This window comes from Pinus tabuliformis, chromosome 7, assembly GCF_031772625.1.
Source record: "Pinus tabuliformis cultivar Carrire ecotype Pingquan chromosome 7, CPIR1, whole genome shotgun sequence".
Taxonomy (NCBI): Eukaryota; Viridiplantae; Streptophyta; class Pinopsida; order Pinales; family Pinaceae; genus Pinus; species Pinus tabuliformis.
The window spans coordinates 833,395,509-833,412,053 of record NC_142293.1 but is presented as its reverse complement, the minus strand read 5'-3'; the positions used below and the strand labels follow the sequence as shown (position 1 = coordinate 833,412,053).

General features: G+C 38.9%; 1 protein-coding gene across 8 annotated transcripts in view; it reads left to right on the top strand.

Annotated features, from left to right (window-relative positions):
* LOC149250198 (Transducin/WD40 repeat-like superfamily protein) overlaps positions 1-16,545 on the top strand; it is a 188,909-nt gene that overhangs the window by 109,875 nt on the left and 62,489 nt on the right. The window lies entirely within an intron of this gene.

Genomic DNA, 16,545 nt, shown 5'->3' with positions numbered 1-16,545 from the left:
AAAACTCATTAATTTTGGTGTGTACATTATTATAGCTAATTGATATAGGGCATCTGTGCTGAAATATTTTAACGCTAATTATGGAGTGATAAGTCAATGCCACAAGAAGCCTTGGGCTCAAGCCTTGTGGGTTTAACATTTCTGGTTGTATAACTATTTTGAAGCTTGGTGTGTAGTGACATTCAGAATATGCAATCTTAAATCCAATTTTACAGGCCTTAATATCTTTAAAGTTTCTGCGGTCTATGAAATTATCCATCAAATATTCATGAGAACCTGTGACTAAATACTTTTGATATGGATTCTCCTGAAGTTTTGATGGATAATTTACAGGCCTTCTTGAATTGTGATCCAAAGTTAGTATAGGGAAAGACTGTGTTGATTAAGAATGACTTGGCGGTGCTAGTAAAATTCATTAGAGTTACATACTAAGTCACAGGACACGGCCCTCAGGGTCTCGTGCCCCGTATTTCACGTGTCGAACATGAAACATGCCCTAAAACATGTCGAAAACGTTTTTCTTCATGTCCTCCAATTGAGACACATGTTTTGGACGTGGCGAAAATGTTCCCTAACATTTTTGGTTCTTAGGACACGTGTCCCATGAAAAGTGACATTTAAAACCTGCAACATGGTTTATTTTTGTCATTGTTTGCCACCGAAGTCGAGTTTGCTCGCCACCGAAATCACATTTGTTGTGTAGTGTGAAGAATTCCATCAGATTCGAGTGCAATGCTCACAACTTCACATCGACCTGGACTTGGAGATGCAGGAGACGAGCGTTCGCGTGCTTCGCTGAGAGTTTGGAGCACTTAAATTTCCTGTAAGTTGTGTTATAGCCTACAGAACTTAACTTAATTATACATGAGTGACCACGTATAGATCGTGTGTTGAAATAAAAATCCCAGCTCCCCGTCATGTGTTCATTGCTCACTACACCTTCGAGGTCTAAAGGGAGGGAAAGCTCGATTAATGCTCTGGTCAACAATGAAGTTTGAACACATAAATTTATAGTTCATAAACTACCTTATGTGAAGTTTGAACATGATCAAACTTGTTTGAAGTTAATAAAAAAAATTATAACATGAACAATGAACATTGACCTGTGAACATCATTGATGTAGTAATTGGTAAACTAACTAGTAAATTACTAAATAGTAAGTAGTCTATATTAATATTAAATATATATCATCATGATTCATATCTATATGGATCAAGCACTATATTTCAGTATTTTATATATATATATAAAACGTGTCCCTTGTGTCTTGTTTCCAGGGTCGTGTCTCGTGTCGAATACTCGTATTTACAAGTCCTCCAGGTCTCGTGTCCTCGTGTCATGTGACTTAGGTTATATATGATACGTTGATTGAAATTCTAAGCTGAAAAAGTGGATAGGTGTTTCTGAAATAAATTTATCACATGCTATGGAGTTCAAGGCACGTATCCTAGAGATAGAACCATGCATTTTAATTGTTTTTCGGGACCTCTTTTAGTATGTATAGTCATCATCCATTTATAAAAATATCTTATGATTCATGAATCTTTTAGTGTAAATTAAAATTCTATTGATAGGTGGTTGTCATTGATGTCAACCCAAGCAACACCCGCCTCTTGTTGACTAATATGACATGTCAAATCATTGATTCTTGCATCCATACCACCTTAGATGGATTCTCCTCGTCAATATGTTTTTGGTAGTATGTGGCACGCATGCAATTTTTCATGATTTGTGAGATATCTTCATTTGAAGTTAAAGACCACAATGAGTGGGCAAAAACCCCAAGGGGTGGTGACATGGCACTCTTTCATTGGTTGTTTGCCATTAGACATCAAGCATAAGGGTTCTTTATCATGTTTTGTGGAGCAATCATCTTGAGGACGACATCACAAGTGTTTTGCACCCATATGAAGTCTCCTTCATACATTAAAGGCTAAATTCATTCACCAAAAGGGCAGCGACCTTCCTAGCTTAGGATACAAGGCATGGAAAATTCAAATGTTACTCCTAAAAATTACTCCAACAGTCAACTATTTGAAGCCCCTTCTATTCAAAGGATCATCTATAAAAGAGACCCTGATATCTCTCCAAAGGATGCACTAGAAATGATTATTCCTTGAAAGTTAACTCTGAAATTAATTCGACCCTTGTGCAGGAAAGGACATATACAAAGAGAGGGTAATTATGTGATTAATTGGCTTTTTTTGAAGGTTCGTTTGGGAAGTCACCTTGTTGAGTCAGAAAATGAGGAACTTTTACGTCTTAGAGACCATAATCGAAGTCTACTCACTCAAATTAAGAAACTTAAGGATGATAGGAAGTCATTGGAAAACAAGTTAGAAGAACTTATCACGAAAGAAGTGTCGAAGTTGTCATTCCAGGTTGAAGGTAAAGGAATAAATACCGATCCATTTAATATCACGACTTAAGAGGAGGAGAAACCAAAAGAAGTTAAAACATACTTAGAAGTTGCAGTTCAAATGATGAACATTCCAAATGATGATGCCAACTCAACAACAACAACACCTAAAGGAAATCAGGGAATTGGCACTAACATGATAAGGGAAATTCCAACCAGAAGAACTCCTTATCATCATCTGAATCACAAGAATAGACATCTCAATCAATCTACGAATCTGTATCACTCAGAACATAAACAACAAACTTATGTTCCGAAGAATACTGAAGTGCACACAAGTCAGTCCAGTGATAACAATTCATCACAAGTTTTCGATCACCGCAAGGTTCCACAGAAGATTGATCTAGGATGGTCCAATCACTTCTCTGTGCAACAATTTTATATGTCACTCCAAGGATCATATCAACTTGTATCGACAAAGATGACTGTCCGGAGACGAGAAGACGTTCATAGCAGAAAATGAAATCAAGCCCTTTCATCAACAAGCTTTTTGGACAAAGCTTTTTTGAGGAGGAAGACAATTGTTATGAATAAAATAATATATAAATAATGATGATAATTGTAATGATGATGAGTTAATTAGTAATTAGTAATGAAGAGACATGTCTAAATGGGACATGACCCTCCATGAAGAGGCACCTGCCTAGTATATAAGGAGGTCCCTCACTCTCAATTGTATCAATCATTCTTATTCATACTTTCTAATATATATTCTTGTAATGGAGATCTTTATATTCCGAGTTTTCTGGAGTATTTAACGGGAAGTACGAACTTTGTTTGCTTCAAGGGAAGACCGAAGGTCAGTTTTGGATGAGAGGCTCATCTCTAAAGAAATCTCTTGACCCATGTTGGGACCTGCTATCACACCTTTGGCCCTAGCATCTAGAATAAGGGTTTTTCTACTGCATTTTCTTTTTGGGATATTAGGGATTTGCTTGGGCTTATTTTGATTGCAGGTGTAGGTTATATTGCAGCTCTCGGCCCTATCTGATTGGCAGAAATCCCTGCAGTTAGGGCATCAGTTCTGAGGCAACATTACAGGGTCCTAGGGCATCAACTCTATACTAAAACCTCAGCCCGATTTGACCTTTGACCTTATCAAGCAGTGAAAGGTTTTTGGACTATTGTGATAGTGTTGGTCCAAAAGAGAGTGAAGTAACCCTTGCGGTGTAAATTGAGGACAAGATAGGTCATCGAAAGTGTGAAAGTCAGTTACCAAGAGCAGCGAATAATTTCACAGTATCCACAGCATGTTCAATGGCTAGTATGGTAATCTAACATCGTCCGTCCTGAGGAAGAATGGATTAATCAAATTAGAAGTCCAGTTTTCATAAGCCAGCAGTAAAGAAGTGTTGATCTTCATTGCCAAAATTTGTTATAAAGTAAGCTTGGCTACAGTGCTGAAGAAGTCAGTCTCGTCAGTGGATGATCTCTCTCTGGGATTGGAACAAAGTTTAAAGAACACAGGTGGCTCATTTGATTCTGCAGACATACATATCCATCACATGTATCAAGCCGACTCAAGCAAGCTATGATGAAATATTGTTGCAATCAATAATATCACAAGGTATGATGCTGTGTAGCTCTTGTTGTTAAGCCCTAGACAGAGGACTGTGTATTGTTACAGCAGTTTCTCTTTAATGCTATACATAAGAAAGGGTTGGTGTAGCCGGTTTTATTCAGTTGCTAGTATCTTCACTCAAGCTACAGCTGTCAATCCACATTAGTTTGACAACAATGATCTTCAGCAAGGGTGTTACAGTCATCCTACAAGAGGTCTGAATCTTGGCTACAAGAATTCTGTCTTTAGCAGTGCTTGCACAGATTTCATCATTGTACAGAAGTGAAGTTTACTTCCAGGCATCACCACAGCAAGTATTATACTATCAGTTATAAAGTTTGGAACAAGAGTTTGTCTTGGTTGGCTCTAGTGTCATATCATTTGCAACAGTGGAGGTTTTAGTCATCTTACAACCATTTCATCATCTGCAACATCCTCACTTCAGACTCCAGAGACATTTTCATTGAACAGTTGTGATTGTAAACTCAGAGTCTTGTGAAAATTTGTATAGATATTATTGTACTGGGATTGTAAGAGTCATTGTGTCACAATGGTTGTTGTTGGGACAAGGGCTTAGGTCTTAGGGTTTTTGGTCAGTTGAAGAAAAATCATTGTATATCATTGTAAGTGGACCATTGTCCCTGGTATGGGAGTCCACAATATTGTATTAAATTTTTGTCATTTTCAGGGTGGTAGTGGTGCTAGGGAGGTGGTTGAAGTCACCTTCAGGTTGGAGCCTGAAAACACTTTAGGGTGGTAGGGTGGTGCTAGGGCAAGTTGGAGCTTGCTAGCTTGTTGGAGCATCCTTACTGCTGATAAAACCAGGGTGTTGTGGCGTCCTTCCAGTGGGTGCTGGAGAATGAATGCTTTTCTAGAGTTCTAGGGAGTTGGGGCTTTCTTTTTAGTTGGAGCTGAAAATTAAAAGAACTTATTAGAAAAACGTTGGTGGTTGTTGACCCGAAGGGGCTTTCCACCTAAAAATTCTTGTGTCCACTGTCTACTGCTTATTTATGTTTTTGAATTACTGTTGAAGATTAATTAGTGCTCGGAAAAGATTAATAAGTTACTAATTGCTAAGAAACACTGATTCACCCCCCTCTCAGTATTGCCAACAATTGGAATTAGAGCAGGTCCCTATAAAATCAGTCTAATCGTTGAAGGCAGTGTTGATAATATCGATGAAATATTGATGATATTTGGAAATATTGCGATATTTTTGGCAAGCTGAAATATCGCCAATAAAATATCGCGATATTTTCTTGCCTAGAAATTTTGCGATATTTTTGAAATATCGCTGATATTTCGGCAAAATAGCGCTCTACGACATCAAATATCGCTGGGCAAGCTGGGCCAAGACTAGATAAGCGATTTTGGTAGTTTTATTTGCTCATTTTGGTTTCTTAGTCTTGGAGAAGGAAGGGGTAGATCTTTGTGGTGGTTTTCAAGGTGGGATTGAGGATCAAACAACCATTATCACCACCAACTAATTTTTTTTTGTGGATCAAAGATTGAAGATCAGTAAGATGAACTTCATTTCTTCCATTAACAGGTATGTTCTTAAAAATCCCTATGTTAATGATTTTTTAAAATAGATTTAGGGTTATCCTTGCTTGCCTTTTTGCCTACCAACATTTTGCTTCTTTGGTTTTTTCCATTTGCTACGATTTTCACGCCCATGAGCCAATGCAAGGGTTTTCTCCATATTTGGACAACAAGCTTCATTTTTTTTCACTTTCTTATGCACCCTCTTATTGCCGTTTTTCATTCATATTGCAAATAATGTAATAAAAAATTATTTTTTAAAATGAGGTGGCTATTACTTATTATTTTTTGTGTTGGGGTGTTTAATGCCAATTTTTTGCTTTTTAGTGCCCTAGGTTTGAATTAGTTCACTACAAATATGCCAAAAGCCTTGGACCCATTTTGGGAGTATGGGGACCCTGATGGTGGGACAAATCGGGCATATCTATCATGCAAATTATGTGGGACCAATATGGTTACACAGTTAAAATACCATTTGGCTAGATTCCCTGGACATGATGTAATGCTTTGTAAAGTTTCTAGTGTGGAGCTTATACAAAAAGCTCTTGAAGCAATTGATGAAAAAGACAGAAAGATAGCTGCTAGGGAGAGGGCACTGATCTCAAATAGATAGCTGGTAGGGAGAGGGCACTGATCTAAGATAGATAGCTAATTTTATTTGTTTTGCTACATATAACTCATGATGATGAGATACTTTTATATATGTGATGTTATTTTGTATTGGTTCTCCACATTTGAGTCCTTGATTGGACAATTATTAGGGATCAACATAATTTGGTATCGCCTTTGATGAACCATTTTTATTTTACATCCACTACCTCATATATATTAGTGCTTTCTTCATATTTATGTGCCAATGTGTTTATTTCATGTTGTTATTGCTTTATATGTTTAAAAATCTGAAAAATGAATATATTATGCATATTTTATGTTTGCCGATATTTTCGCTGATATTGCGGATAAGGTTTTTTCTGGACCCTCGCCAATATTTTGTTGATACTGATATTTTTAACACTAGTTGAAGGGAGATCATGGAGTACACCAAGAATGGATTTCCTCTGTTTGATGGGAAAAACTATGCACTATGGAATGGAAGGATTCAAGTATACATCTTGCACAAGGATATGATATTTGGGACAATGTTGCATGAAGCGGGGGCGTTTTTTGGAAGCGGATACGTGGAAGCATCATTTCCCAAAAATCTAGGAAGCAAAGCGTCTTGAAAGTCAACATTGTTCTATAAGATTTCTATCCATTAATATATATATTGGATCAACATTGTTCTATAAGATTTCTATCCATCTTGGAAGTCACAATTGACTTTTATAGATTAAAACCAATATTTCAACCAGGTTGATCATGTTTGTTCCATTTGAGTTTAATGTTCATCAATCACAAGTCTTCTTGTCACCTTGTTCTTCCATCGATTGCCACATCCTTGGCAGTCTTCATTATGTACCTGCAATCCTCACTAGGAGGCCAAGGAAGAACAAATACAACGAAGCAAGATAAACCAAGATAAGAGACTAAAAATAAAACAATAGAAATAATCAGGAAAGTACTTATCTCTTGACAGTATATCAACTCCCTCTTGATCTTGGTTTGCTTGCATCCTTATCATCATCAGGGAGCTAGAGTTCCTTCTTTTGGGAGCAATCCATCCTAGGGCTTAGTTCACAAGCCTTGGACTATCTTCAACAAATGATCAACTAGGGTTTTAAGTCCAAACACTAGATTTTAATAACCTTCAAGTTTTAGTCTAAGTTTTACAAACCTTAGACCTAAGTTGCACGAAACGGGAAGCGATACGAAACGCAACCTCCCCAATTTTTGGAAACGGGGAAACGCGAACATATATATATATATATATATAGAGAGAGAGAGAGAGAGAGAGAGAAAATATTTAAATATATATATATATATATATATATATGTGTGTGTGTGTGTGTGTGTGTGTGCAATCATAAAGCATAAATGATACATTATAATTTATTACACTTAAACATTAAGATTTAATTTACATCACATTTACTCATGAATGATCACATAATGAAAATAAAAATATCGGAATATCCAAAAGCAACCTTTATTAGATATCCAAATCTCAAAATCAGCCTTTATTTATATTAATATATGAGGCTGCAAGTACAATAAAGACTATAAGGCTGCAAGAGAGAGATCCAAATCAGGATTTTCTGCATCCACATCCCATTCTTTAGAAGGACCACTGTTGTATTGGGAGTCTCCTCCTACATAGTCGAGCGACCTTAGTGCTCTTGATTAAATACACGTTTCATACCCTAGTACCCTACATGATCTTGATTATTGGGAGTTTCCCCTGCATAGAGGGCTTGGTTCTCTTGATTAAATACAAGTTCCATACCCTAGTACATGATAAAATCCAGTGGAAACATTGCAATAATCCAATCCTGAAATCCTGAAAAACAAATAAGTCTGCTGGATTTTGAGTGAGATCTAAAATTCTACTTTCTCCATATGAAATCCAATGAGGGCGAAACCACTCTCAAACATCCTGAGTCATTTCATGGTAATGTTAAAAATTTAAGTAAAAGGATGAAAATGAAAAATAAAGGAGAATATCACTTTTACTTTAAGAATTTAACATTACCATGAACTGCATATCAACACTAGGGCAAAAATTCACTTTTATAACTTTAGACACACATCTAGAAAATTAAAAAACAAATTTGAAAAAAAAAAAATAAAAAAAAAACACAATTCAATTGGGAAACGCGGGCTGTACGGCCGGGAAACGCGTTTCCGGCCGTACTGCCACGTTTCCGTTTCGGGAAACGTGGCAGTACGGCCGGAAACACGTTTCCTGGCCGTACCAAACGCGTTTCTGCGTTTTGTCCCAGTTTCCAGCTAGAAACGGCCCCCCCCCCACGTTTCCTGCAACATAGCCTTAGACATACATCCATGCATTCCATCATCATTGCTAGGGTTTTGTCCACAAACCCTAGGCCTTTTTGACTCAAACCCTTGCTAGGGTTTACAAACCCTAAACTCTCACAACCCTAGGGATAGTCTACGACTTGCTTCCAAACCCTAAGTACATATACCATAGGGTATCAATCAGGTTCAAATTACAATTTAACAAAGGGCTTGGTAGACTCATCAAGATACCCTAGTGATATTGTAAGTTGTAACAATAGTTTTGTTTAACAATATCATGCCAAGTACATCAAACAAGGAATCTTGTCTTGCTAGGGTTTTCAAACCTCATGCCAACAAATTTTAGAACCCATCAGTCAATCTATAATGTCCACGAAAAATATCCTTGTTTCATAGAATGACTTCACCATCCTTCAACAGGGTTTGACTCTTCCATCGTAGATAGGCTAACAATTACACCTTTCTTATCCGAGCATGAGTCTTCCTTTAATGCAGGATTAAGATACACTTGAAAACATATAGTTTAGTTATTCATTGTTAAAGCTCAAAGAGAGATGGAGCAAGAGATACCTGATGCAATTGATTCAACACATTCCAAGCCTTTAAACTTATAAAATTTTCTACAATAGACTTTGATCAGAAATCGCTTTTTCTTGTCAATGATAGAAGGAATATATAAATTGAATCAATTAGGTCGGCTTCATTGAACTGAAGATCGTTATTCCTTTATGTATAGAATGGGGTTAACATAAAGATCAAATGAAGAAATCTTCTTTCTCAGACTTACAAAGCTTCATGTTATACCTGGATCATCGTTATATATATGACCATAGAGGGGCAATTCTGACTTCATAAGAACTTGAAGGTTCTTACCTGATCTTTGATTCATTAACTTGATCACCTTCGGATCTAAGGTTTCGTACTACTTAGAGTTTGATTCATACTACAATATTTTGTCATATTACATCCTTAAGACTGACCTCATTCAGATGTGTATAAGTCAAGGATCACTCCACACGCGCTCTACCCTTTTCCCAAATATCACTCTCCACATCTCTGTGTACCATGACCCTCATGATTTAGAAAAACCTTCATGGCACAAGTCACATAGACCACAACGATATGATCTTGCACCCTTAATCTCCTTGTCTATGACTGCCCTTGTTCCTAGGATGATTCCCCTCTTCTTGTTTGACAATTATTAGAGGCTTTGGCAAACAAAATCCGCAACATGCCCACAGCAAGGCACTTGAGATTTTTCCTAAAAAATAACACTACAAATAGTATCAAATGTATAACAAATAAACACATCCGTGTTCAGGTTTCTTTTCACCATATCCATGAGTACCAATAACAATCTCTTCTCCACAGTGACGCTGCCTCTGCCATTCAAGAATCGAATATACATACCTTGTCATGCATGGCTCCCAAAACCAGTGTAATGAAGACTGCCGTCAAACATATCGAATGAATCCTCAAAGAAAATCCTGCAAAGTTTCATAGGTGCAAGCTCCGAAATTATGGACTGACCCTTGTTCAACAAATAGAACCTTGAATTCAAAATGATATTCTTCCTGGTTTCCACGTTGTTACTCGAATCTGGCAGCGATAGAGGATTCACTTGCGCATCCTGACATCGACCACCACTAGATATCATGCGACCCTGTATGATCTGTCCTCCAACGTCAACAACAACTTGGAAATTGAATCGTGGGTATGATTGATTTAGGCACATCAAATCATCCCCAGATTTGATTCTACAATCTCATCCTCACTTTTGCTCATCTCTTCAACAAGTTCACCTCAGGCCCTGGGCATTTCTCTCTGTTCTTGGCAAACGTTTCCAGATCTGCCAAAAGTCGATCAAGTATAACACCCATCTAGGCCATACCATGGCAATATACACACTGAAACGAACAACTTCTTGGTGGCGTCCTTCCTCATCATCACACACGCCTCGCCATGAACTCCAACCCTGAATCCTAGCAACTTGTTGATGTCTAGGGGTGCCATGATGAAGAAATGGAATCCAAACATAGTGGACAAGGGGTTGGCCCCTTGTTTTCCAAGTCAGAACTTGTGGTGCTCCCAAGTGGGTGTGGGGGTACAAGGGCATACTCATGGGTCTCAAAATGGATCGAAAATGCCTGTAGACCATTTGTAAGGGCTAGAATGATGGCATAAGCCCTCCCTCTGCAGCGGGAGACATTCTCTGGACCCTGGAACATTTTCCAAGTGTATGGTGCAAGTGTGGAGCCGACTGGGCATGGTGAACAGGTGCATCATCCTCATCCAAAAGGTGGAACATGAGCAATCAATGGGCGTTGCTGGGGTTCCATGAAGTAATATCTACTATAGTGGAGGCCCATGGCTCTCAACGCTCACTTATAAGTGCCAATGTGGCCCTCTGGAGGGCTAGGACCCTGTATAGGGAGACCAAACCCCAAATGAAGATCCACTTGCAATGCTGCATAAGGTCCAATTCGTCCCCTTGCCCTCCAATACAACAAGTCATCAGAATAATCAAGTAATAAAGCTTACAAGTCATGGAACCAATGGGGCACTTCATGGTGGCATGCCCTTCCATGGTGGGATTTGGTATGTACAAGTGTCTCCAGGCTCAATGGGAGGGTAACCAAGGACCCTATTAGGTGGTTTCAACCTCTAAAGTGGGTGACATGTCCATGGTACATCCCTCAAATGGTAGGTGGCAATGATATAATAATGGAGCAGAGTGGGGATCAAGGGAATTCATCCAGACCACGTCATATTATATGGGTATCTATAATAAGGGAAGCCCACACTTGGGTATATGAGTGTAGGAGGGAGAAAATCGTGTTACATGAGTTACCCCGACCTTTGTTTTTCCACCCTTCTTCATATGCCTTTTGCCTTTGATTGATTTTTCTTCACAATTGCTCGGGGCTTGAGGGGATGAGAGCATGATGTGTAATATGTAGCAGTGGGTAACCCCTTAAGGTGGGGAGGTTCATTGCCCACCAGTGGTTGGGATAATCATGGGTTCCTTAATGATGGAGGGGGTTCATTCAGGGCCCACAGGAACTAGGGTGATGGCCATGGATAAGGGGTAGAGTTCATGTTTAGCTTTTGTCTACGTGCTAAATTTGTATGTCCCGACCATCTTTTGCATTTTGTGGTACATTTCGTGTTGAGAGTGGCCAAATTATGCCTTTTCTTTTCTTTTTAGCTACATCAACCTCCGGGGCATCATTCCAGGCCTCGACCCAAGGTGTGGACAAGGGGAGAGGGAGGCTACCCTATGTGGACCCAGATGGGAAAAGAGATGAATGGGGCTAAAATGAGTGGAAGGGGGTGATGTATATGGTGTTGGGAAAAGGGACCACACAACCAAAATTGGGATTTCCCATGTAGCGGCAACCCTAAATCTAATAGCCAATAAAGGAGATTCAAGGGGACCAGGTGTTGTAACATTATTTGTTTTGATAAGTTAGATGTGGAGATAAAAAAAATATAAAATGGTAGTGTAAAAAAAGGGATAAAAGAAAAATACAAAAATAGAAAAGAAAAAAAAAGAAAAAAAGAAAATAGCGAAAATCCCAAAGAATAAAGCGGGTTAGTTTAAATGCTGCTCATTTATTTTTTAATTGTGTTTAGTTTATTCTAAACATGATTAGATTAGATCTTAAATGAAGGTTTAATTGTAAATAAATAACGACAAGGCTTTTTGTCGTTTTTTGGTTAAAGCGCTTAAAGTTTTCGGTGGTTGACGATCCCGATCGCGGAGATCAACGAATCCTCAGCCACTTTGCATGCCCCTAGCCCCTCCAATGTTTAATCAATCGGGGGGGGGGGGGGGGGTTGGGGCGAAAATTGGTTCGCTCCGAAACCACTTGCACCATGTGCCCTCCGCACAATCACTCCGCACCCCCCTCACTCCAAAACCACATACCACTCACTACCTCCTCCGAAATCCACCTTTCCACATCCAGCCGACCGTTACACCTCCACTCTCGCCATTTTCAAACAAAACCTTGCCCACTCCTATCCAATGTTTTTAAAACCGGAACCGGTGACCGGACCGGTCCACCTAATGAACCGGTTTACCGACCGGAACCGGTCTAACCGGGACTGGTTTGGTCTAAACGAATCGGTTTAAAAAATACATTAAATAATTAATTTTTAATGAAACAAAACTATTTTTAAGATGTAAAACCATGATTCCAAGCCAATAGAGACAAAATATGCAAAGTTTGCTCATTTATATACCATGTAAAGGTGAATATATCAAAATGGCACCGAGTGCAATACATATCATCGACAAAATAGCAAAATACATAAGAAATGAGGCTCTAAATGGCCTATAAAGTCTAAAAACAATGTTGTAAGCTATGAGGCCAATGGCCTACTACAAGCCTACAGTGTACACATGATCAATCGTCAAGTTCATAACCACTACTAGACACAGGATCATCATCAGGAGCTACATAGACATCATCTGGTTCAGAGTCTGAAGATGCCTCAGCCTGATCTGCAACCTCAGTATCAATGCCACCAATGACAATAGAAGTGGACCTAATGGAAGCACGAGTTTGTCGACCTGCATGACTAGTGCCTTCCATTGGTTCTTTGCCTTTCCTTGATGCCGCTACTGATCCTAGTTCTGATGCCACCACATAATCTGCTTCAACCCCTGCTAAAGCCATGTCGATATCAAAATCAACCTCAAACACAGGTTCTTCAGTCTCCTCCACCCATTTTGATATTGGATCAATATCGTCCAACACAATGGGATCTAGATCAGGAGTTTTGCTCATCATTTGGAGCTCTAATTGCATTTATTGTTTACCCCCAAACCATGAAATCCTGAAAACCATTAAGTCTGCTGAATTTTGAGTGAAATCTAAAATTCTAGTTTCTCCATATGAAATCCAATGAGGTCGAAACCACTCTCAAACATCCTGAGTCATTTCATGGTAATGTTAAAAATTTAAGTAAAAGGATGAAAATAAAAATTAAAGGAAATGTCACTTTTACTTTAAGAATTTAACATTACCATTAATTGCCAACATTGTTAGGGTTGAAACACCCTTAGTTTCCCCCCAAAACCCCTAAACCACAATCAGGAATACACTTTTTGCAAGTTTTGGTGGGCATGCCTAAAACCGGCCGGTTTAGGACAGAACCGGCCGGTTTGATACAAACCGGCCGGTTCCGTCCTAAACCGGCCGGTTTTTCACCGGTTAGGGCAAAAAATGGGTGAAAGGGCCTTTCCAACCGGGTTTTTTGGCCGGTTTAGACCGGCGGCCTTGCTAACCGGCCGGTTAGACCGGTAACCGGTTTTTTAAAACGGTTTTGAAAACTATGCTCCTATCCTGCTACTTGTCACTCCCTCATACGCCGATTCCGAAACCCGTTAAAATCCCGTTGCAAATAAATGCTTCTCCCACATCATTTAACGAGTATTAACCAATAAAAGGATTTAACCAACCAAAATCCATTTTACTTGGTTTTCTTCGTAGCTAACTGGCTAACCATCGTCCCATACTCTGCCGAACTAGAATTCAGCAAGTTGCGACCAGTACCAGGCCGAACAGTTGCCCAAGTTATCAACGAAGATTGCACACATTGCTACCTATCAGTGAACAACAAAACATCAATTTTCCGAGTAATTGCAGTCGTTTTCACCCTTCTTTTCTAGTCATGGCTTCTAAAAAGAAATCTAATGTTATGGAAAACCCCATGCTGCCCCCTACCATTGATTTAGATCATCAACCTTTAGTCGACCAATACTTTAAAATTGCTGAAACCAACTGTGAGTTTGATCTCTATGAACTCCACAGTTGGTTAAAACAAAAATTCATTGACCAAAGTGATGAAATAAACCTCTGGTAGTCCTCCTTACCCCAGTTCAGTATTCCACAGACCCACCATTTCCCAGATTTTGTTGTATGGTGTCATGATAGGTATATTCCCACTCAAAGAGCAGTAGTTTCTAAAAACAATGAAGTTCTCTTTACCATTACTACTGAGTCAATCAACCAAATGCTACAGATTCAAAACACTGAGCCCTTGCATTCATTTTCTCCAGAATCCCTCATGGACATTTACAAAAGTCTTGACTTTCCTAGAGAGCCAGAATTTTTGAAACCTTTTTACTAGAAGATGTCCAATTACCTAAAACCAACCCACCCTATCAGTCATCTATGTTTCCAGAAATGACCAAGCAAATTATATCCATTGCCTCATGTCTGTTAGGTTATCATTCTGATCAGTGGGTCGATGAGGTCTTAATAGGTTTTCTGTCAATTTTCTCCACAAATGAAAAGCCTTCTTTGATTTTCAATTACAGTGGATACTTAGCAGAGTCAATTCATGATCAGTTCATGAAATTGCCTACAGAAGGAGTGTTCAAGTATGCCTCTGTTTTAGTATACTTGTTTTTGTTTAATCAATCAGAGAGGTTTTCTTTTCCCTTATAGAAGATGGACAACCAAGGGAATCCACACTTAGTCATCCATTGGACTTCCCTAGTGAGAAAGAACACCACTGAATTCTCATTCGTTGATTTTGTACATCAATTCCTATATTTTGCTACATGTCTATTCAACAGTGATGCAAAGCCAAGAATTGGGACAGAAATCAGGAAAATCCTCCATCCTAGTGAGCAAACCAAAATGGGAGATTGGTATTTATACCAAAATTATACAGAGATTAGGATATATGGATGTGAGATTCCCCCATTCAAATTACCTAAATTTGTTCCTATTCGTATATTTGCACTAGAGTATATCAGAGAAATGATCAACATGGATCAACTACATTTTATTGCAACAAAGAAAAAGGCTCAATTTAAGATTAAAACTCAAGTAGGGCCCTTTATTTGTAATGCTAGAGCAGCAGGCAAGGAAGCAAAAGATCTCCTCAGACATATGAACTTTAAGCTTAGTTTCACTTGGTCTTATGATCCCCTAGGAGTAATTTCAAAACTAAGGGTAGAACAAAAAACTACCCCATATACTCCTAGGCCTGAGATAGAACAATTTATGAACCAGGATGAATGGCAGGAAAACACACTTCAGGAAGCAGAGGAACAAGTTATAACATCTACACCATCACAAACTCCTCTAAGAGAAGAAAAACAGGATAAAAGGCCCAGAGATAGTGCTTCTCCCATGGAAACAACAACTTCAGCCAAGGAATTTAAAATTTACAGTAAAAGGCAAAAGACAACTAGTACAAGTGATACACATTCAGAAGACACTACACAACAACGCCCAATTATCCTAACAGGCCCATTCATATCATCATCTTCTAGCAGAGAAGAAATGGTTATAAGCTCTCCTTTATCTTCATCCAATCCAAATGTGTCATCATCTCAGACAGGAGAATTGCAGCAGAAAGAGAAGAGTATCTTCATAGTTTACAAAGAAATCAAGCAGAGGAATGAAGCTTTGAAGGCTTCCACCTACACACAGTTTTGGAAGCAAACATCATGAGGTACAGCCTCCGGTTCATTCGCATGAGAAGTATAGGGGATCGGTACAGCGACACTCCAGAACAGTGTGGTAGCATTATGGCAAAGGGAGTGTTATCTCCTCCTGCAGACATTCGAAGGTTGATAGATGGTCTTGAGTTACATAAATGAAGAAACTCTAGCCGTCCCCAAAGCACCCTCCATCCAGTTGATACTTCCGGGCTCCATATTAAGGCATCCTGGGTTGGGTTGATCCGTGTCGATTTCCAAAAATATGATCAGATGCTGTTTTTCCTCTCCCTTACGGTCGAGCGGCCTTCCTCTCCTCTCCCTTATGGTCGAGCACCTACTCAACATAGGCTACTTTCTGCCTTCGACACTGAGAAGTGAAAGATGCAAATGGCCTTTCTAGAGCCCAAAGTCACTCATCCTAGGAGTGTTGAAGATTATACCAAGTCTATTTTTACTTTTGATACAAATTTGATTCATCTTATTGACTAGATTGACCTTCATGAGCAATCTGGTAAAATGATCTATTCTTCCCTTACAAGTTCAACTATGGAAGCATCAAAACTTCAACAGTCATTAGACAATGTACAGTCTCAGTTAAAGTTAGAAAAAGTTTCTTCTTCAGCAAAAGATACCAAAAT